At 41.9% G+C, this 22,804-nt stretch overlaps 1 protein-coding gene across 3 annotated transcripts in view; it reads right to left on the reverse strand.

Moving 5' to 3' along the window:
* CALN1 (calneuron 1) overlaps positions 1-22,804 on the reverse strand; it is a 409,706-nt gene that overhangs the window by 77,680 nt on the left and 309,222 nt on the right. The window lies entirely within an intron of this gene.

Raw genomic sequence — 22,804 nt, forward strand, 5'->3', positions numbered from 1 at the left:
AGAAAGTGATTTAATGTAATTTTGCAATTATAAAAATGGGAATAGAACAAAGGAAAAACAACCTTCATATACAATCTTATCAGGGTCAAACTGATTTTTTTTTTTTAAATGAGATATTGTAATGTTCAGAATAACTCAATGTCCTGTAGTGATTCAAAAATAAGTCATCTAAAATTCGGTCTTGAAAACAGAAATATCTACCATGTTAGGATTAAGATTGTGACACATTGAGTTGGAAGGAATCTTTATCTGCAGGTTTTTAAAAGCAGGTGTGGAAGCTGCTCTTTTCTGTATGAGGCCTGGGACACATGCTCTGTCTTCTTCGCCTGCCCTCCAGAAAACTCCCACCCATTAGCCCAAGCATCCTACCCAGGTAATGCTGTCCTCGACCCCCATGGTGAATTAGACAGCACTCACGGGGCTCCCCCAGCAGCCCATGCGCACTTCCATTAGGTGATACTGAATGCATTCGTACTGAGGCGCTGCTGTTAGCCAAACAGGTGGTTCTGCCCTCGCAGAGCTTAGAGTCCAATGGGACAGTAAGCACCAAACAGGTAACATATTACAAACTGGGAAAGTGCTATAAGAGAATAAAAGAGATGTTGCAATACAGAGTCAAAGGGGTTGGTTTTAATTCTTTACCTTGCTGTCTTGTCTGCTAGCTGAGAAGCATTGGAATATAACATCTGGTTCACATCTGTGCAACTTGGAAGAATGCTGTGTCTGTGTGTGTTGAGCACGAATTGCCTCCTGAATAAATATATGACTGAACGAATTCAATGGCTTAACACTGAGACAGAGAGGCCTTGCCTAAGGTGACAAGTAATTAGTGACAGTTTAGGGATTGCCTTCTTTTAAAGTGGGAGAACATGTGTAAACATACATATTATATATTTTTATATATACCTATTATATATATTATATATCATCATGTATTATATATTACATGCATTATTATACATATTATGTATTCATATATACATTATATTATATACTAGAGGCCTGGTGCATAAAATTCATGCACAGGAAGGGGTCTCCTCAGCTCGGCCTGCACTCTCTTCAATCTGGGACCCTTCAGGATCTCTGGCTCTTAACCGTTCTCTTGCCTGCCAGCCTGATCTCCCCAACTGCTCTCCCCTGCTGGCCTGATCCTCTTATCTGCTCTCCCCTGCCTGCCTGATCACCTTTAACTTCCTCTGCTTTGGCCCCACCAAAATGGCTTTGCCGGGAAGGATGTCCAGAAGGACATCTGGAAGGTTGTCTGGAAGATATTCAGTATAATTAGCATATTACCCTTTTATTAGTATAGATGCCACCTTGTCCTAAAAATGCAGGTTGTTCCCAGGTTTTCCTATCATGGAAGGGGAGCCTGCAGTAGCGTCCTGGGTTCTGAGCAGGGCTTATGTGCTTGTACTTTATCTCAGCAGATGTGATTCCTAGAAGAAGACTCTTGGATGTACCTTGAACATTTCTATTGAATTTTCCAAATCATCCTCCAAAAATGTTGAACCACTTTAAACTCCCATCAGCACCCATGCATGTGTCCTCTGTCCCACTTTGATGCCAATATCATTGATTTCTCTCTAGAAGCTTCCCTCCTGTCGGCTGGGACGGCTTGGTACTTGAGCCAACCCCATTGTTCAGCTGGGGACTTGATTTCCCGAGATAGAATTATGGAGGAGGCAAAATAGTTTTCCTCTAACCTTCTGAGTTCCTAGTGGAGTCCCTTGTAATGAAAAACAGATCACCAAGAGAAAAACAAAAGTTCATTAACATGTGTACCTTGCTTATTTGTGGGAGATCTCAGGGAAAAATGAGTAACTCCCCAAGGTGGCTTAGAATGCAGATTTAAATACCTTCTTCCTAGGGAAAGGATTGGGAGATGTAGGCCTCTTAGAGGAGAGTAAATTATTTTTAGGAAAGACGAATATTAGTGGGGGAAATAGTTTGTAACAAAGTTTAGGTGTGATGTCAACTTCTACTCTTCTGTCCTGTGACAGGAGTCAGTCTTCTCTGACTGATGACACTTTCTTCCGTCAAGGGGCCTATGACATTTAAGCTCCCTTGGTGGTGGTGGTGGTGGTGGGGGGGTGTTGTTGTCCTGATTTTAGGTAGAGCAAGAGTCTTTAGTGAAAGCCTGTGCATGCATTTGCTGTTTTTCAAGCATTTGCAACTCAAGATCATCAATATAACAACACAGCATATGTTGGGCTGACATGTTCTCTGACCTTCAGAATAAACCCAACAAAAGCTTGTTTCCTCTCTTAGATGATGTGCCATAGTAGTGTTATTCCCTGGAGACAGTATTCTGACCTGACCTTCCTAGGAGTGGTCATAACATATTCTGTGCTTGTAGAAAGGTATAGGCCACATCACTAAATAAACCAGGGGCAGTTTTCTCATCTTGTGGAAAGGGAGATAAAATTATGATAGTTTATCTCTCTTTCCACAAGTTTCTTGCAGGTTTATGTCTCTGCTGTCCCCTTTACACACACACACCCAGCAGCCCCAGGGCCTCGACTGCGGGCCTTGGGGCTGCTGGGTGCTGGCCTCTCTGTGGGTTTGTGTCCCTGATCTGGTCCCCACAGCTCCAATGCCACCATGGCGGGTCTTGGAGCTGCAGGGTGTTGGCCATCTGGCTGCTATGGGCATGGCAATCTTTGTTGGGTAATTTGCATACTCAATCCTATTGGCTGATAGCATAGTGGAGTGATGGTCAATTTGCATCTTTCTCTTTTATTAGCATAGATATTATATATCATATTCATATTTTATATATATATATATATATATATATATATACACACACAAACACACATAGGATGGAGCAAAAGTAGGTTTAGACTTATTTGAAAGGAAAATTATACAATAATTAATAAACAATACAATAATAAACTCTGTTTCACATACTCACAACTGTAAATCTACTTTTGCCCCACCCTGTATACTTATACATGTGTACATACACACATATACATAGTGTGTATGTGTGTATATATATATACATACATACATACATACATATATATATATATATATATTTTTTTTTTCTTTTGCCAGCATATTCAATCAACTTTTGCTACTTGATTCCAGGCCTAAGCAGTGGGTAATTGTTGGAAGCCCTTCCTTGATTTTCGGCCCCACCGTGCGCGCTGCTGTCTGCGGGCGAAATGGCAAGCTGCCTCGCAGTGGATTTCACACAGTATGATGCAGACAGAATGCTCCTCACCTGCCTCTGTTCCCTCTGACAGAACAAGCCTACAGCCAACTTCATAACAATTACTTCTCTGCTCTGTGGGTACATAATTTTATTTGGCTGTTCAGTTCTCTCAGGCCACAATGTGAAAACACAAACATAATCAATAGCTTCCAATTAGAGCAAGCACTTATTTTAAGAGATGGTGGCTCCCATGCACTTGTAACTGAAGGAGGCAGCAAACATGTGGGATTCACCCAATTAACCTCACGGGGGTGTCATTCAAGCACAGTCCAGACAGAAGACTCACTCTGTTATTCCAAAGCCTTCCTTAAGCCAATTCCACCTGCAGCCCACACTTCCCCGCCTTCCTTGTGATTCTGAGGGGCAGGCAGTGTGATTACCTCATTTGAATAAAGAACTAGCTCATTGCTTTCTCTGGGTGTCAAGACAATGTAGAGCAATGACCTGGCTCAGGGATAATATTCTCATATAAATAACAGATTCTATGAAAAATTAGAAAGGGCACATTAAGAACATTCACATCTTCCCTGGAGAGAGCTAGACTGAGACGCACATATTTCTTAGCACATCACAAAAGACAACCACCACCACCCCCTCCCCTGATGGCCACTGGAGTTTTAAAGGTCCCCAGTGTCAGCACTGGTTTTGAGGGGCTGGTCGCCAGAGCACTGTGTCCAGGGCAGGGATTCCAGGTCTTCTTTCAGCAGGTGACAGTATCCCCACCCCCAACTCAAAACCCGCTTCTCCTGATACAGAATACATTTTCTTGGTAGGAGATACAAAATTAAATAATCTCAATTTTATACATGACATTTAATAAAAACAAAAAGAATATATGCATACTTCTTGCAAAGCTATAAATCATAATAAAATAAACACCTATGAATTCATTATCCACTTAGAGAACCAGAATATGACTAATACTCCTGAATTCTTGGGCTGCGGGGTGCCATGCTATGGGTGTGGCCATCTTTGTTGGATAATTTGCATACTCACTCCTATCGGCTGGTAGCATGGTGGAGTGATGGTCAATTTGCATCTTTCTCTTTTATTAGTGTAGATGTTATATATCATATTCATATGGTATATATACACAGGGTTGCTAGCATGTGTGACCATCTGGAAAAGGAGTTGTGTCAGCTCCTCCAAGATCAGAGAGGGTTGCCGTGAAGAAAAGTGAGCAGGAGGCAGAACAGAAATGATTTACGAGTGAAAGGAAGACAAGGCAGTCACAGCTCTAGCGAGCAAAGGAGAGGCCCCTGTGCCAGCAGCAAGGCACCTGAAGAATGGATCTGCAGCTGTGAGGAGTAAGCAGACACCCCTCCCGTCACAGCACCAGGCCCACGCTTCCCCTTCTGGCTCCTTCAGCTGTTGAGCGAATGAAGATGCTCAGCTGCCCAGTGGGAACGGAGGCTGGGGGACATGCAGCCACAAACTGCAATCTGCAGGTTAACTGTGCACTCTGCAGTGCCTGCTCTTCCCCAGCCTGCTCCTGCGACCTCATTGTGGCCATCAAGACAGTGGGGACTGGGTTGACTTGACAACGTAGCTAGCAGAGACTCCCAGATGTGCGGGGTGAACTTGTGCAAAGGGTTGGGATTCTCTTTGAATCATACCCTGGAAGTTCTTCTCTGCATGAGTAGAAAGCATGTCAGGCCTCTAATAGCACAGCGTGCTGAGTTGGAAAAAGGCTTCCAGAAACCACAGGTTTAATCTAACAATAAATGGTTTCCCGGGGCCCCTTAACCACAGCTGCGTAAATCTGTCTGCTTAAGAGGAGGAGATGTGCACAGAGCTCAGCTCTGCTCTGCTGCTCACCAAGCCAGAAGGCCCTGGCACCCCTCACGCCATCCTCCGGTCTCCAGGAGGTTCTGGTGGGAGCCTGTCCTGGACTCTGGGCTCCAGAACACAAGAACTCTCCACGTTGGGTGTGGGGCTATGACAGAAGCTCCAAGTGACATTTGGGTTTTGTCTATGAACTGCTCTTGTTCTCAAGGCAGTTCCACCTTCCAGAAAACATTGTCTACTTTGTTCCCCAATTTCAACTCTACTAGGAAGCTCTTTAAATATTTGAAGGCTGTACCCCTGTCTTCTTCCTACCTGCCCTTCTTCAAGGAAAAAAATATTCAGGTCCCATCAACCAGGACTCAAGTGACATAATAAAGGCAGGTATACATGTTAAGCTTTTTGCTATGCAAATGACAGACAAGGGCAAGTCAGTCAGGAGTCAATAGTAATAATATTTTTTTCTGTGCTTACCATCTGCCAGATGTGGTGTTAAGTACTAAGGAAACAGAAGTGACTGCGGTATTAATACACTTAAGTGTTTATAGATGGTGGTAACAACCATCATGAAAATTCCCTCTGTTTAATAGATAAGGCATTTCCTTACCTATTGTATTCTTGTTTTAAAAATAATTCCTATAGATATCATTTCTGATATCACTTCTTTGTCCAGGTTTTATAGTTTTTGTGATGAAAGTTTAGTCAGACAAAACTACTCTATTTTATCCAGAAGTGATATCTATAGGAATTATTTTTAAAACAAGAATACAAAGTTCAAATATAAAAGCAAAACAACCAGTGGATATAATTATATCAATATTGGGAAATTCCTCAATAAAGGTTAGCACTGAAAAAGTTAAATGATGGGTGGAAGAGTGAGAGGCAATATTAGCAACCTCTAAAACTAACAAATAGCTAGTACCTAGGACATACCAGATAAGATACCCAGTTTAAAAAAAACTGAGCAAAAATTACAAATAAGCAATGTACAGAAAGGTAAACTAAATCCCAAGTTTATGAAGAAGTACTCAACTAAATGAATGATTTGAGAAATGAAAAAAAAACAAAACACAATGTTATATTACTTTATGTTCACCCAATTGGCAAAAATTGGAAAGTCAGGTAAATGCTGATAAAAGTTTGGGGAAGAAAATATTTCACACTGCTGGTGGGAGGGTTGGAATAAACATTCCAGAAACCAGTCTGTTACTTTATAACCCAGAAATCCTGTCTCAAAAAATAAATTCTAGGGAAATACTCCTTGTAGAGGTCTACAAAGAGACATGTATGAGGATGCTTATGTCAGCAATGATTGAGGATTAGGGAATGGAGACACTGTGTTTGTCACTATTGAAAGAAGAGTAAGCTGGGTGGATGTGTACGATGGAATGCTATGCGGAAACCAATGAACTAGAGGTCCATTTTGCAATAGTTGGGATCTTAAAAGCAATTTGGAATGAAAAAAGTAAGATATAGAAAGATATCTGTAGTAGCATGATCATATTTGAACATGTTTTACAAACACAAATATGTGATAGGCTCTGTCCTGCAGAGTGCTTGGAGCTCAGGCTCTGCATGCAGGTGCCCTAGTTGAGTCCTCACTGTGCCATGTACTGAACGGGTGATCTTAGGAAAGAGACTTAACATACCTGTGCCTCAGTTTCTTTGACTGTTAAATAGAAACAAGAACTTATCTCATAGCATGATGGGAGAATTAAAAAATTAAAGCATTGCACATGTGCTTAAAGAGATCAGAACAAGGCCCTGGCAAATTCAGTTAGACAGCAAGAATTACATCCCTATGTAATTATCAATTAGACTATAAATTGATAATACCATAAGTCAAAAATGCATTTAATATACCTCACCTACAGCTTAGCCTAACCTACCTTAAACTGCTGAGAACCAACTCCAGCATGTAATAATTACAAGAGTTCCATCAAAAGGTTGATGGGACTTGGGGAGCTCAACAAAGTTGAACTACATATGTAGTTTACCTGTTGGAACTGGCTAAGGCACTTCCCCCAAACCTGAATAGGATTATTGTTAGTTGCCGGACAGCTCAGGGCATTTTATTGCCTCCTGTTGGCCAAACACCTGAACAGCTGTAAGACATGGTGGGGTGTGCAAACATAAAACACAACAGCCAAAACTCCCTGACTGGACACTGTGGCTCTCCTCCACCCAGCATCAGGAGAGTGTCTCGACAGACGTCACTAGCCCAAGAAAAGTTCAAAATTGAAAGTACACTTTTCTACTGAATAAATGTGTATTGCTTTCTCATCATCATCAAGTCAAAAAATCACGGACCACTGTAAGTTGGGGACTATCTGTATTATTTTTAAAGAGTTGATTCAAACTTTTGGAGTTGAGTATATATAGGATGAAAATGGGAGAGTAAGGATGGAGATGCAAAATTAAAATAAGTCAGTGGAGAGGGATCTTCCATGGGCTGATGGTAATGGTGGGCCCTGAACTGATAAGAAGAAATTTACTCAACTTTCTGAGCTTGAGATCACCGAAACCTGGAAGAGTTAAATTCAAAGCAAACAGGAAATTTCTGGGGCCTGGACTAGCCAAGGTCCTTCTGAGAGGAGCTCAGCTTCTGAACTAACACCTCACTCATGTCGGTGGTGTTGAGCAAGCCTGCTGTGTAAATTTCTGTAATAATTTTCCCCTTACACTCCTGATTCATACAGCTACCCAGTTGGCCTTTAAAACCATGAATCCAATTAGTACACACCTCTACTGAAACTCACAGATGCTTCCCACCACAGAAGAATAAATTCCAAACTCCCTGCGGGGCCTGTACTCTCCCACTGATCTGCCCAGTCCATTGCCTGCCTCACTGTGCTCCTCCTGCCTCAGTGTCTCTTCCTGCCTCAGTGTCTCCTCCTTCCTACTGTGCCCCTCCTCCTGCCTCACTGTGCCTCTTCTCCCTCACTGTGCCCCTCCTCCCTCACTGTGCCCCTCCTCCCTGACTGTTCCCCTTCTCCCTCACTGTTCCCCTCCTCCCTCACTGTTCCCCTCCTGCTCGCTATAGTCCTCCCACCTGGCTGTGCTCCAGCCTCTTTGGCTCTCTCGCTTTTACAGGAACATGCCAAGTTGTTTCCACCTCAGGACTTCATACTTGCTGTTCCTTCTGCACAAAATGCCAATTCCTTCATCAAATCGGGTCCACCCTCTCACTCTGTTCCCAACCATTCACTCCCTCCAAGCTCACCCTAGCCAGCCAGCCCCAATTTGCCCCCAGTCTCTGTCCTATCACCCTGTTTTATGTTCATTGTAGCACTGAGCAGCAAGTGGCAGCCCCTGTTTAGTATCTGTCTCTCCCTCTCTCATTCACTGCGGTTCCTGATGCCCACCTGGCACACAGTAACTGTGGTTTAATTACTCCGTTAAAGGTGACAGCCTGGCTACCCCCACGGCACAGCACACCTTTTCTGGATGACATATTGGGTTTGATCAGAGAGCTCTGGCACCCAGTAGCTTCAGGAGAGCACTTCCCTTCCAGTGAAGAACAACAGAAAGAAGGCTTTCAGCTTCCTAGAAAACTCAGCGAGCAGTCTGGTTTGCTACAGCGTCCCAAAATATACCCCTTGGACTTGAAAGTGTCTCCTAGCATTTCTGTGACCAACATCATAGCAACCAGAGAAGCCAGCAGCCTTGGCTCACGGACTCGCTCTGACTGGTTCACACCGAGCCAGCATGTACAATCAAAGCTCTCGGCTTTGAAATGCAGTCAAGTGACCTGAAAAATTGTGGATCTTCTTCCTCCTCCATTTTTTCTCTCCCAGCATTCTAGTTTGTCAAACTGCTGCAGCGTTCTCCCCCTCCCATCCCTGGAAGGGAGACTCAACCCATCAATCACTTGCCCAAACTAACAGATGCAGCTGCTGATTGCAGAGCAAGAACGGGGCAGGGCCACCCCAGGACGGAGTCAGCTTTCTGGACATTTCACAGGGAAACGATGGCTCACTGAAGCAGGAAAAACGAACAGCCTCTCCACTCTAACAGCTTCTTCCTTGTGCCCCAGTCAAGCCACCGATGTGTTGGATTGGATACGCTGACCTCCAATGGCTAAACTGAAGAAGTCAGAAGCCACTTGGCGGCCCCTTCTGGAGCCACGAAATTCTCCCGCTCAGGGTCCCCGTTCTTGGCTCCATCCCTGAGGCCCCAACATCCTCCCACTGACCTCCCACACGTAACCACAATCCTCTCTCCCTCTGGATGTCTCTGTTTCCAGCCCCTGCCTCCATCTACACAAGAGCCTCTCAGCCCTTCCCTGCACTGGTACAGGCTCTGGACCTGTCCAGTAACACAACCTGCTAGATTGTTCTTTCTAAAACCAAGTTCCCAGCATGCTCTTGCCAGCTCAGCACTGTGGTCTCCCAGCATCCTTTTTACCTTTGCATTTAAAGTTCATCAGAACCTCTGCAGCCTCTACTCATCCTTCAAGTCATCTCCATTAAGTCTTCTTTGGTACCTCTAGTGGTAGGAAGTGCTGCCCCTTTAAACTTTCATAAATACCTCTATTCTTCTTTTGTGTCTCAGTCAGTCCTCCAAACGTTCTCCCCAACTTATTGGTGATAATGGCTTATCTCCTCCACTGGGTTGCTCACCTTTGTGTCCTCCACATAACCTGTGCTCCGCCCTGTCTACTAGTAAGTGGATACTATCAACACATCCAACTTGCCTGGCCGGCTCCCCCTGTCTTTCAATACTGTCTGTAGCCAGGGAATGGGTGAATTATTTAAAGGGGTTAAATGAACACTCTAGGCCAGTGGTCGGCAAACTCATTAGTCAACAGAGCCAAATATCAATAGTACAACGATTGGAATTTTTTCTGAGAGCCAAATTTTCTAAACTTAAACTTCTTCCAATGCCATTTCTTCAAAACAGACTCTTCCAGGTATTTTGTGGAAGAGCCACACTCAAGGGACCAAAGAGCAGCACGTGGCTCAAGAGCCGCAGTTTGCCTACCACAGCTCTAGGCCAATCAAATAGCTGTATCCTTGGCAGGGGGAAGATATAGTAGTCTCTTTTGCTCCCTTATACATTGTCAAGGCTTCTATGAAACATCTATTTCATTTTTACTGTATGTTATTCTTTTCATAGTACTTTTAGCTTTCTAAGGTGTTTTCACATCTGTTATGGCATTGTATGTGCATAATAATTCTTCTAAGATGAGTGTAACAGTGTTTTGAATAATTGTAAATAAAATTTCTACAGAAATAACTATATACTAAATGTCATTTAAGTGCTAGGCATTGTGCAAATAGCAGGCTTATAATGAGACCAAGTATAGGAGCAATTTTCATATCATGTGGCTTCTCTAATGGGAGTGGGTATATGTTTTCATGGGGGTACACAGGAGAGACCCCCTCTCGCAGAGGAGGTGAAAGCTCGAGACAGTCTTGAAAGAAAGGGAGGAGCCAGCCAGGCAAGTTGAAGTTGGCAGTGCAGAAAAATAAAAAATACATCCAAGGCCCAGAGGTAAGAGAACCTGGATTATTGGAACAATTGCAATTAATTCTTTATCACTAGAGAATCAAGGGTAGAATGGAAATGGAGAGTGCCTGCTATTATTTTTAGAGCAGTTATTATTGGTAAAATTTTTTTTTCTCCTATGTTACTCTGTCTCCAGAGTAAGGATTTAGCTCTCTTTCATCCCCTGCCTCACTACACATATTTTCCCTTTCCAACCCCTCATTCTCCGAATACAGTTATATTGTGATTTTTGCTTAGATGGATATTCAGTCTTTACTCATTGTTAGAGCTTCACTTGCTGCCTTGCAGACTCAGAGCCTGAAGGAGATTATCACTGCTAATTCATAAACACGTGTGAAAGAATAAAAACACTTATTGTATATGCCTTTGTGAGCTGTGGTTGCTCATTATGCAGCAAAATTTGGCTGAGACAACAGGTCTGAAATGACCTTATTCTATCTCCACATTTTCTGGCAATTTGGCAGGATATGATAGTGTCAGTTGGAAGTGAATTTCAGAATTTGAAAGCATTACTTCATTGCCTTCTGTCAATATTTGAGAAATCTAAAGCCATTATGATTTCTGATCCTTTATGTTTGATTGTTTTCAGTGAGATCTTAATTTTTTCCCACTGTTCTAAAAGTTTATAATTATGTGACCTGGTGTTGATTTATTTTCACTTATTATGCCAAACATTCAGTAAGTGTTTTCAATCAGGAGCTCATGATAGTTTATTTCACTGCTAAGTATTTCCGCTTTGTTTTTCTCTCTAGAAAATCTATTATTAAGATGGAATACCTCCTAAACTGACTGGTTCTCTCTACACACACACAAACACACACACACAGTCCAATGATTACGTCAGACTCGATATACATTGTGTCCTGGTTACATCACCATCTTCCATTTATAAAATTTATTTATAAAAAAAAGTTCCATCATTCTGACATATGTACTTTATGTTTTTTTATTTTTTATTTATCACAAGTAAAGGTTAGGAATTATCTTTCTTTTAATTTTTCTTTTTTTACTCTTTCACTTCATTACTGCTGTGAATGTGCTCCTTGTGAGTGACATAGGTGCTTATATAGGTGGATTCCAACTTATGGTGAAAATCAGGTTACTTAGCGCCTTAGGAAAAGATCTCCGATGTAACCCAAGGACCTACTACATGAGTGTGTGCGTGTGTGTGTGTGTTTGTGTGTGTGTGTGTATGTGTGTGTGTGTATCCTTTTTTCTATATCTTTGATTTTTTACTCAATTTTTAGGGAAGACTTCCCCAATTTTATACCTTCTTCTTCTACTTATTTATTTCTGCAGTCATATTTCAAAAAATGTAATAGTTCTTATTGTTCTCTGAATTTTCCTTTAGAAATAGCATTGTGTTCTTGATTCATGGATACAATATCTTTTCTTGTATCTTTAAGGGCATTCATAGTCGTTTTTTAAAACCTCTCCCCTTCCACAAACTATTTTCTGCAAGTTATTTTTTTCCTGTCTATGTGTTTTCATTTCTATTTTTCAGGTTAGAAGATATCCTCAGGGGAAAGGCAATCCTTAGTTGTCCCTATACTGAAGAATGGAAAACCAATGGCCATGGAAACTTCAAGCCCTGAGGTGGGACACATTCACCATTGTTCATCAAAGGGTGGTCTGGCTGGGACATTTCTTTGTGGGATATTTGATGTCAATATCTGTAGATTTTTCTTCTTGCATTAGACAAATTCTCCAGAGAACCTTCCAGTTTCCTCCTAGAATTTCAGCATCCAATATGTACTTAACAATTTAATCTATTTTCATTGCAGTATTCCAACCCTCAACTCTGCTTAATATCACAGTATCAGACAGTCTATTGTTTTATAATAACTGTTAGGAAAGTTATTATTACTCTCAAATTTACAATGTGGAAACAGAGACTCAAAGAAGAGAGGTGACTTAGAAAGTGACTTGGTATTTTTCATCAATTTTGGAAAATTTTGTTAGTGGTTCTTCAGATACTGTTTCTGCCCAATTCACTCTCAACTCTCCTTTGGAAACTCCAATTATACACATGATATGGACCTTTAAATTATGTCTTTCTGTATTTTCTATCATTTTTATCTTGCTTCAATAAAGATAAGTAACATTTATTAGTATAGACAGGTGCTTTGCAGTTAACCACACTGCAATCCAAAGAGACATGTTGGATTAACACTTTGCTTTACAGTTGAGGAAACAGAGGCTCAAAGAGTAACTCGCCCAAGGTTATAGGTTAGATAAATAGAAGATGTTGGCATTAGCATTCTGCATCTAGTCCTTTTGCTAGAACTTTTATATAAACCAAACACTTGCAATTCTCTTAATTTTATCAACTTTGACAGCCAACTCAGAGGAGAAATCATAAATACTTCATTTTGACATACTTAGAAATTAAGTTTCTGAAATACACTATGGTTTGCTCACAGCCATTCATCCCATTTCCTGGCCTACACAGCTCCTCAGCAGCCTCAGCTATCCTGTCTGTAGTCTGTGAGAAGTCTGGGCTTCCTCTCCAGTTGTAAGAACAGAAGCCTTCCTTCAAGGCAGGTACCCAAAGAGAGTAGAACAAGAAACACTCTAGAATATTCTTAATTAATGATCATGATGGAATTAATGCTTTACATTTGGGTAACAATTTTGATTCTTTTCAGTGTACATCTATATCTAATACCATGTCTGCTCCTCACAATGTCCCTAGACTATAGAAAATGGACTTTTTAACCCATTTGGTTAGACAGGAAACAGAGACATAGGTTTCATTACTTGCTGAGTGAGTTTATCTTTTAGTTAGGGGAGGCAGATAATAAAGTAGCAAAAATATTTTAAAATTTTTATTTTTAAAACAGGATAAGGGGAATAAAGAAGGCTAAGAGAGGAGAAGGAGATGCTACTTTGTATAGAGCAATCAACAAAGATAATATCTCTCTAACACCTGGGGAGAGATCCAAAGAGAACAAGGGAATGAGTCCTTAGGTATTTTGGGGGAAGGGTTTTTCAACTAGAGAAAATGGCAAGTACAAAGACCCTGAGGCGGGTACCCACATGGGGTATTTGAGGAGAAGTAAGAAAACCAGTATGGCCGCAGCACAGTAACAGCGAGTGGGGGGGAAAGGTAGCAGACTTTTGGAGTGTTTTGGCTTTTAAACAGACTGAAAGGGGAGCAAAAGAGTGACATGGTCTGTCTCACATTGTAAAATGATGACTCTAGTTGTGTTGGTGAAGAGGAAGCCAGCAAGAGAAGAAGCAAGAAGGTCAGCAAGAAGGCCATTTCAATAGACCAGGCAAGAGCCGATGGTAGCTTGGACCAGGAAGAGATGGGGAGAAAAGGCAGAGTCTAGATTTGTTTCAACATGACTTGATGGTTGTTGGATGTGGTATGTGAGAGACATAAGCAGCAGTGAGGGTGTCACTGCGTCTGGGGGAGTCCAGGGGAAATGTCTGGATGTATAAATCTGTGAGCCTTCAGCATAGAGAGGGATTTAAATTCATGGTCATGTGTGAGGTATACAATGAAATTAACCCAAGGGTAAGGAGAGTCAGGGCCTTCGGAGTTTAGTAGCAAAAGGTGAGGCAGACTCAGGAAGGGAGATGGAGGAGAAGATGCCAGAACAGAAGCCAAGTCCTGGAAGCCAAGTAAACGGAGTGTCTCAGGGAGAGCAGTGTGGCCGGCTGTGCCAGGGCTGCTGAGAGGCCAAGAACTGACCACTGCATTTAGCAACATAGAGATCATCAGTGACCTTGAGCAGGGCTGTTTGCAAAGTTGTGGGGATGGGAATCTAGCCAATCAGAGTGAATTCAGGAGTCAACGGCAAAGTGAGTGAACAGACTACACTTTGAAAGGTTCAAAAGGAGAAGGAAAATGAGTTAGAAGCTCAAGGGGGCAGGGGCATGAACAAAGTTTTGTTTGTTTTCTAGAATGAGAGTTGTCTTTGTGTGTATGTTTCCTAATGGGAATGACACAGTGGAGAGGAATAGGATGATGAACATTTTACATGCTCTTCACTTTAAGCCTCAAAATGCCCAACGAGTAGGCACGATTCCTATTTTATAAGTGAGGATGCTGTGTGAGTGAACTTAGAGATAACATAGTAAATGGTGCAGCTGGGTTCAAACTCAGGTCTGTTGACCCCAACATGAGCTTCTTCCCCCTTGTTCTATGTGGAAATGGGACATGCACATTGGTTTCCTTAGATTCCAAAACTAACTAATCAGTGTTGGGCCATGACATGGAATGGATTGAAGGGATTGAGGGTGATAGGTCTCAACAGGCCATGATACTCTGGAATGCAGGAGAGGCAGATTCTAGTATGATCCGACTATGACACACTGATGGCCAAGTGTGGGGATAACTGTCCCCTGGGGAGGAGAAAGCTACTGTGTAGTCTGGCTCCTGGTAATCCCTGGTGGTCACAGAGCAGACAGCTACCACGAAAGCCTCCAACCTAGAAAATATAGACCAAGCCTTCTACAACTCTGAAATTTTAATAGCAGAAGAGAACCCTTTTTGTGATAGATGGGGTGATCAGAACACTGAGTATGCTGCGGGGGAAGAGCTGAACCAAGGAAGGCAAAGACTGCAGATTCGGGTGTCTGAAAATTTTATGATTCTGTGTTATTCTAATTCAAAGTCTTGATCGAACTTAGCCAATGCAGACACAGCAAGCAGGAGCATTTATATTTTACTTTTTTAATGTTAGTCCCTACATCTCCCTTTATGGGAGGTTTATGGAGTAGGAGAGAGTGGGGAAAGCTAAATAAGATACAGACAGAGAATTTGGAATTAATCATCTTGTTTTTTATCTCTGTGGAAGTTGTGGTCTGGATACATGAGCAATCTAACAGCCACTTTCAGCTTTGATTGACAATTATTTTTCATTTCTGTGAAAGAATTTAGATTTGCTCATTTTGGTAAGGTTGATAGGAGGTGTGTGGGACTGTGGCTCTTTGATTCATAATTAAACCTAATATTTTTCTTGACTGCAAGAAAGTTATCCTTATTGATTCTGGAAAGGTGAAAACATGAAGAAATCTGATCTAAAAGCATGAAAAGTAAAATGAATGTTTTTGAAAAATAAAACATGGGACAGTCTTTGGCAGTAGGAAACTCGGGAATAAATACTTCATCCTCCAAAAACTCAAACCCCAAAATGACACCGCTCCCAAACCTTGACCTTTATTCTCATCCCCACCGCAAGGCCCTCGGCCTGCTGTCGCCTGTACTGATCACTGCAAACCCGAGCTGCCTTCCTCAGCTCACACAGCTCAAGCCTCTGATTAAGTAACTGCAGTTCTCAGACACATGAACCCAATGGCCAGGAGGAGAGAGAAATGAGCCAGTTGATACTCTGGAATTTTGTTGTTGGTTTTCTTGAACAGGGGAGAAAAATGGGACTGTTCTCACTTTAAGACTGGGAAATTTTTCTTGGAATCTATTAATATTGTAATATGGTACCCTGTGGTGTCCACCTGGGAAGTTTGTGAGATCCCAATGACTGATGTTTATATCTCTGTCCCCTGCATCTCCTGCAGTGGTTTGTCTTTTTTCATCGCTCTATCCTATTGCAGGGACTGAGCACCATGATCTAATTCTTCTTTCCTTTGATAGGTCTCTAGGTTGTTGCTAGCTTAGAGCTGGGGTACTGCTCCTTGTGATACTGGACTCCTGGTCCGGGTAAGCACAGCATAAGGAGACAGCGCCAAAGGATTTTCCAAAAAATATATCCCCATTTGCAGAAAATGAGAGTACTGACTGCTCTGTGTCCTTGCCAACATTTAATATCACTACCTCCCCCCCTTTTCATTTTAAGCATGCAGATAAACATGTAGTAATATTTCACTATCATTTGTTTGATTCATCCATATCTTTATTTAATAAGTTAAATAAGCCGAAACCGGTTTGGCTCAGTGGATAGAGCATTGGCCTAGGGACTGAAAGGTCCCGGATTCGATTCCGGTCAAGGGCATGTACCTTGGTTGCAGGCACATCCACAGTAGGGGGTGTGCAAGAGGCAGCTGATCGATGACTCTCTCTCATCGATGTTTCTAACTCTCTATCCCTCTCTCTTCTTCTCTGTAAAAAAAAAAAAAAAAAAAAAAAAAAAAAAAAAGTTAAATAAAATTCTCACACTTCTTTTTCTCCTTGTTAAAGAAGGAAAGAAAAGGAAGAAAGCAGGAAGGGAGTGAGGGAGGGAAAAAGGGAGGGAGGGAGAAGAAGAAAGGAAATTGAAATAGATGCTGACAATGCTGCATTTGCCATCCCCCTAAACCATCCTCTGCATTGCTCTGTCCTGGGCCCCAGGAAGCTGATCTCTGTGGGTTACATCTCCTAGACAGCCTTGCTACTGGCTTCTGGTAGGGTCTGGCCAGTGGGAGACAAAGGCAGGAAATTGGGGCGGAGGGGGGAGGTGTGTGCAGCAGTGGCAAGGGTGGGGTATTTCCCTCCTGCTCACTTCCTGATAGGGCTCTGCTATGCTGGCACACCTGAGCTTCACCTCTTCCAGCTCTCATGGAGTTCCAGTGCCTCTTCCTCTAAGCCCTTGGGGAGTTCGGGGCGACATCTTCCAGCTACATTAGAATTGGGAACCTCATAATCTCTTGTTCTGTCAACCTGCCTACGCTGTGTAAACAGCCTCTTCATTAATGCCTCCTGCTTGGCATTTTTCCTCATGAAATTCTGATAGAAAATGCAAGTGATGGAGAGGGAAATTATCAGAGGAACAACTGTAATCAACTCACATATGCACACTATATTAATGATAAGCAAATAACCTGTAACAAACCTCACAACCCACACTGCCTCCATGTTGAGGAACTGCTGACGGAGACCCTGTTATATATGGCCCCTGCCTACGTCTGGATGGATATTCTGGATGATGTGAAGACTGAATGCGTCCCCTCCTTTAACCTTTTACATTAAGGAGAGTGGAAGCTCAGAAGAATGAGATTGACTAGGAAGATTTCAAATTCCACCAGAAACCTTTCATGATTCGATGGCCTTTCAAAATTCTGTCTCAGGTGCGTTGAGGAAAAGACTTCTCTTCCCCATCTTATCTCCAAATTGCTGAAAATTTAAAACCAGTTTTATCTCTAGTATGTCATGGTGAATGTGGTCTCTCCTTTCTGGTGCCTGTGCTGTCAGGGAGGCCAGGCCCCGCAGGAAAAGACAAACCCTGATGAGATGAACAAAGTGACAGGGAAAGTGACATCAGAAGCAAGCAGCAGAGATCTCATCAATTCAGCACTTAATCACCTTTCTAGTAACCTTGAATGGTACAGGTAAAATAAATTCTCACACGGGGATTGAAGTTTGACTTTCAAATCCTATAGTGAGGACAGGTCTAGACACTGGCATCCAATATCTGAAAGTAGTATTGAAGTTTTGGAATCTCAGATACTAGGGAAACCCAGAAAATTTACTCTTCCCAGTGTCACAAATAAAGGTCACCCGCCCCAAACTAAGCTCTAAACAACTTCTTTTTCCCCTCTCCCCTCCCCATCTCCAAATACCACTCCCTTTCCCTTACTAAAGTGTTTGATATCTATCTTTATGCATATTCATGGATAGCAATGGTTATAAATAGAGGACACTTTCTATGTTCTAAATGCTTTGCCTACATTAACTCATCTAATCCAGAGAACAATACAATGAAGTATCAACATTTTGGGCCCAAGCAATACTCATTCAATTCCTTCCTTCCTTCTTTCCTTTATTCCTTCCTCCCTCCCTTGTACCTTTCTTTCTTCCTTCATTCTGTGTGATAAGCACTGAGCTAGGAAATGACGACAGGAAAGGTGTGGAGACTAAGCACACTGAGCTTAGGATCTAGTCCTTGCCAACTTAAAAGTATTTCCATTAGACAGAAAAGACACATACTGTATAGTTTCACATATATGCCTATTAGTGTGTCAAATTTTTAAAAGAAGAAAAAGCTGAGAATATCAAGTGACATGGGTGTGAAGCAACTGGGACTTGAACTCTCACACATGGCTGGAGAGAACGAAAAATGATACAGCAACTTTAGAAAACATTTTGGTAATTTTTTTGTAACATGAATCATACTCTTACTATGTGATCCAGCATTCCCATACCTAGGTATTTACTCAAGAGAAATGAAAATATACACCCACATTAAGACTTGTATGTGAATTTCTATAGCAACTTGATTCAGAATCACTCTGCAAGGAACTGGATGTTCGTGTCCTGCAAATCCCTATTTCAAATCCTAACCCCCAAGGTGATGGTATTAGGAGATGGGACCTTTGGGAAGTGATTGAAGCCCTTGTGAATGGGATTAGAGTCCTTATAAAAGGAACCCCAGAGAGCTCCCTTGTTGCCCCTGTCATGAAAGGACACATTGGAAAGACAGCTGTCCATGAACCAGGAACAAGGCTGACACCAAAGCTGCTGATGCCTTGATCTTAACTTTCGGCCTCCAGAACTGTGAGTGATACTGTTCCGTTGTTTATAAGCCACCTGGTCAATGACAGTTTATGCTAACAGCCCAAATGGACTAACATACTCCCGTGGGAAACAGCTCAAATGCCCACTAACTGGTGAAGGGATAAATGGACCGGGTGCGGGCTGTAGAGACCACTGCTGCTGATGACAAGAGATACAAAATATTAAAAATGGAACCCCACCTTGACCAGTGGCTCAGTGGTTAGAGTATTGGCCCATGCACTGAAGGATTGCAGGATCAATTTCTGGCCAAGGGCATGTACCTGGGTTGTTGGTGCCATTCCAGGCAACCAACTGATGTTTCTCTCTCACATCAATGTTTCTCTCTCTCCTCTCTCCTCTCTCCTCTTTCCTCTCTCCTCTCTCCCTCTCTCTCTCTCTCTTTCTCTCTCCACCCCCCCCCCTTCCACACTCTCTAAAAATCAATGGAAAAAATATCCTCAGGTAGAATTAAGAAAATAAAAATTAAAAAATAATAAAAATGGATCTTCCTAATGACCCAGATTTCAATTCCTGGGTCATTCCATTTTCCTGATAATGCTATGTTTGATCTGGAAGTTAAGATCAAGGCCCCATCAGGTTTGGTGTCAGCCTTGTTCCTGGTTCCTAGACAGCTGTCTTTCCAATGTGTCCTCTCAGGCAGGGGCAACAAGGGAGCTCTCTGGGGTCCCTTTTATAAGGACACTAATCTGAAGAAACTCGAAATACTAATTCAAAAGAATCTATGGACCCCTATACCCATTGCAGCATTATTTACAATAGCCAAGATATGGAAGCAACCCTAATTCCTTCAATAGACAAGTAGATACAAAAGCTGTGGTGCATATATAATGGAATATTACTTGGTCATAAAAATATAATAAAATATTGCCATTTGCAACAGCATGGATGGCCCTAGAGGAAATTATGCTAAGTGGAGCAAGTCAGGCAGAAAACAAAACAAAATACAAATGCTATATGATTTCACTGATATGTGGAATCCAAAGAACAAAATAAACAAACAAAACTGAAACGGACTCATAGATACAGAGAACAGACTGGTGTTTGCTAGGGAGCAGTTGGGGGGTGACAGCATTTAGAAGTACAAATTGGTATTTACACAATAGTCACAGGAATGGAAAGGACAGCATAGGGAATACAGACAATGATCCTATATAATAAGAGAGGAATGTGCTAATTACCCATTACACCTTGAGGTGTAATGACCAACAGCTTAACAACCAGATCATGGATCTGCAGGAGGGTGGGGCAGTGAGCTACAAGCTATAGGAGGGGACAGGGCAGCAAGCTATGAGTGGAGGGAGGGGAGAAGGGAGCAGGGGGAGCTCCAGGAGGACAGGCAGTTGGTAGAGAGCTACAGGAGGGTGGCAGAGAGCCACTGGCACACAGATTAGTGTGTAGGGCTATTAGTATTGTAATAACTATGTATGGTGTCAGGTGGATGCTGGAAATGTCAGGGAACACATTGTAAAGTATATGATTGGCTAAGCACTATGCTGTACACTGAAATGAATACAAAGGATGTTGAATGTAAACTTCAATTAGAAAAAACATATAAAAATAATAAAATCTCATTTTGACAACAAAAGCTCCTTTCGGAACATTTGTCTTTTCCCCGGTGACCTGAGTTAGCACTCATCATGGTCTTCTTTATATGCCATCTTTATGGAAGTAGCACCGTGTGAGACTGAGATGCTTTATGGCTGGTAATCTCTGTCTTGTGATGCAGGATTTATGAGACCAGAGAGCAGCCTCCATCGCTAGCCTTGAGCTTAATGTTGACGTTTTATACATTTTCCCTTTTTCCTTGTTAAGGAATGAAAGATTCATTCTACCTTGTATTATCTATTGATTTTCCTTTCCTTCCACTATTTTGCTAAATACTTTTTAAAAATAGAAGAAGAAAAAAACAACAGACAAGAGATAAGTCTTGGCCAAAGAGATAAGAGGGCACTGTTGGTGTGAATGGAAATTGGTTCAATCATTATAAAAGACAGTTTGGGGGTTCCTCAAAAATATTAAAAATAGAACTACCATTAAAAAATAGCAATCCCACTTCTGAGTCTATATCTGGAAGAAATGAACTCATTATGTTGAAATGATAACTTCACCCCCAAATTCAATGCAGCATTACTCACAATAGCCAAGGCATAGAAACAATCTAAGTGTCTATCAACAGATGAGTGGATAAAGAAAATGCCAACTTTTTTTTTATGTAAGCAAACATTTTAGTGGTGGAGTAATAGTAATAATATTAATATGACTAAATAATAATCATGTATACACACAAATACAAAGCATGTGTTTATGTGTATATATAATATAGGTAATGTAGGAAAGGGAATCCTGCTGTTAGACAAACCTTGAGGGCATTATGCTAAATGCCATACTTCAGAGAAAGACTAACACTGTATGATCTCACGTGTATGTGGCATCTAGCAAAGCTGAAATAGAATGAGAGGTTGCCGGGGCTGGGGACAGGGGAAAGAAATATATATATATGAAATACATATCTGAAAGAAAAACATTTTTTTTACCTTTCTTTCTATTTTTGTCTGCTAAGAGAGAGTTAAGTGAACCTCCATACACAGAGGAAATAAAGCCAAAGTGTGATAATTTGGCCAAAAATGTGTCCTCTGTTATTATTTTGTCACAGGTGATAAATAATGTCCAACAAAAGTTGTCAGGAGAGTTAGAAGGTGTGTGGAGTGGCAGCAATCAATTTTCAAATTAAGGAATTTAATGTATTTTAATGAGCTGATCTCTGTCGATTACCGGACAGATTTCGACTTTGAGCTTCACTTGCTCGTGTGCTTGGCAGTGATTGATGGGTGTTTTAACTTCCCTAATTTGAGTCCAGTAAAGCCATCATCAGCTGTCGCAGCTATCAGGAGAAGCTGGTCTGGAGACCTGCAAAGCACGTGGCCACTGTGGGATCCCTTTAGCTGTCACCTTTGTTCCCCACATTTTGCAGATCAGAACAGTCATGTGATACTCCCAGCACCGAACCCAGGGAGGTGCCCAGCAGGTCACAGCCATGCTTGCCCTTTGAACCTCTCACAAATAGGATGGTGGGTTCTTCAATGGTAGACACTGATATAGTCTGGTCAGTGGTCTCATAGCACCCAGCATAAGTAGGTACTAAATACATTAAAAATAATAATAATCCTGTACTACTGAACAAATGCATTTACGGAAACCTGAATTCTGTGACAAGGAGCCCCTAGTTCTAATGTTTGCACTACAGAGAAAAACAGATAAGCTAGTAGATATGGGTCTGTGGGCAGGCTCATGGTGTGCTGAGAGCAGAAATGTGTCTTCTCCTTGCTCCAAGACGTCGTAGGCTTTGAAAACCAGGGAGGCGTTTATAAACTGGAAACCCTCATTCAGAATTCTGGGCCTGGCAGATTTAAAATTTATGACAACTTGATGTGAGTAGGGCAGGAGTCTTCCCCTCCATGATCATTGAAGAAGAGCTGCCTGGGCAAACAAATCGAGTAAACAAAATTAGGGAGCTCTATTTAAGAAACGTGAGAAAAAAGCAAACTACTAGGGACTTTGGCAGTTTAATTGAGGGGTAACAGGGTGCTAATTATCCATGTGTCTCAGAGCTTCCTTTTAAAAACAGTTTTTAAAACTAGCAGTTAATTCCAATTACCTTGGAGATACAAAACTGTGGGGAAATGTTGTGTTAAAACCCCATTTCTTAAAAATGCCTCTGTAGCCCAGCCGGTGTGGCTCAGTGATTGTGCATCAACCTATGAACCAGGAAGTCACAGTTCAGTTCCCAGTCAGGGCACATGCCAGGGGTTGTAGGCTCGATCCCCAGTGTG

Source organism: Pipistrellus kuhlii, unplaced genomic scaffold, assembly GCF_014108245.1.
Source record: "Pipistrellus kuhlii isolate mPipKuh1 unplaced genomic scaffold, mPipKuh1.p scaffold_m20_p_4, whole genome shotgun sequence".
In the NCBI taxonomy this organism is placed as follows: domain Eukaryota; kingdom Metazoa; phylum Chordata; class Mammalia; order Chiroptera; family Vespertilionidae; genus Pipistrellus; species Pipistrellus kuhlii.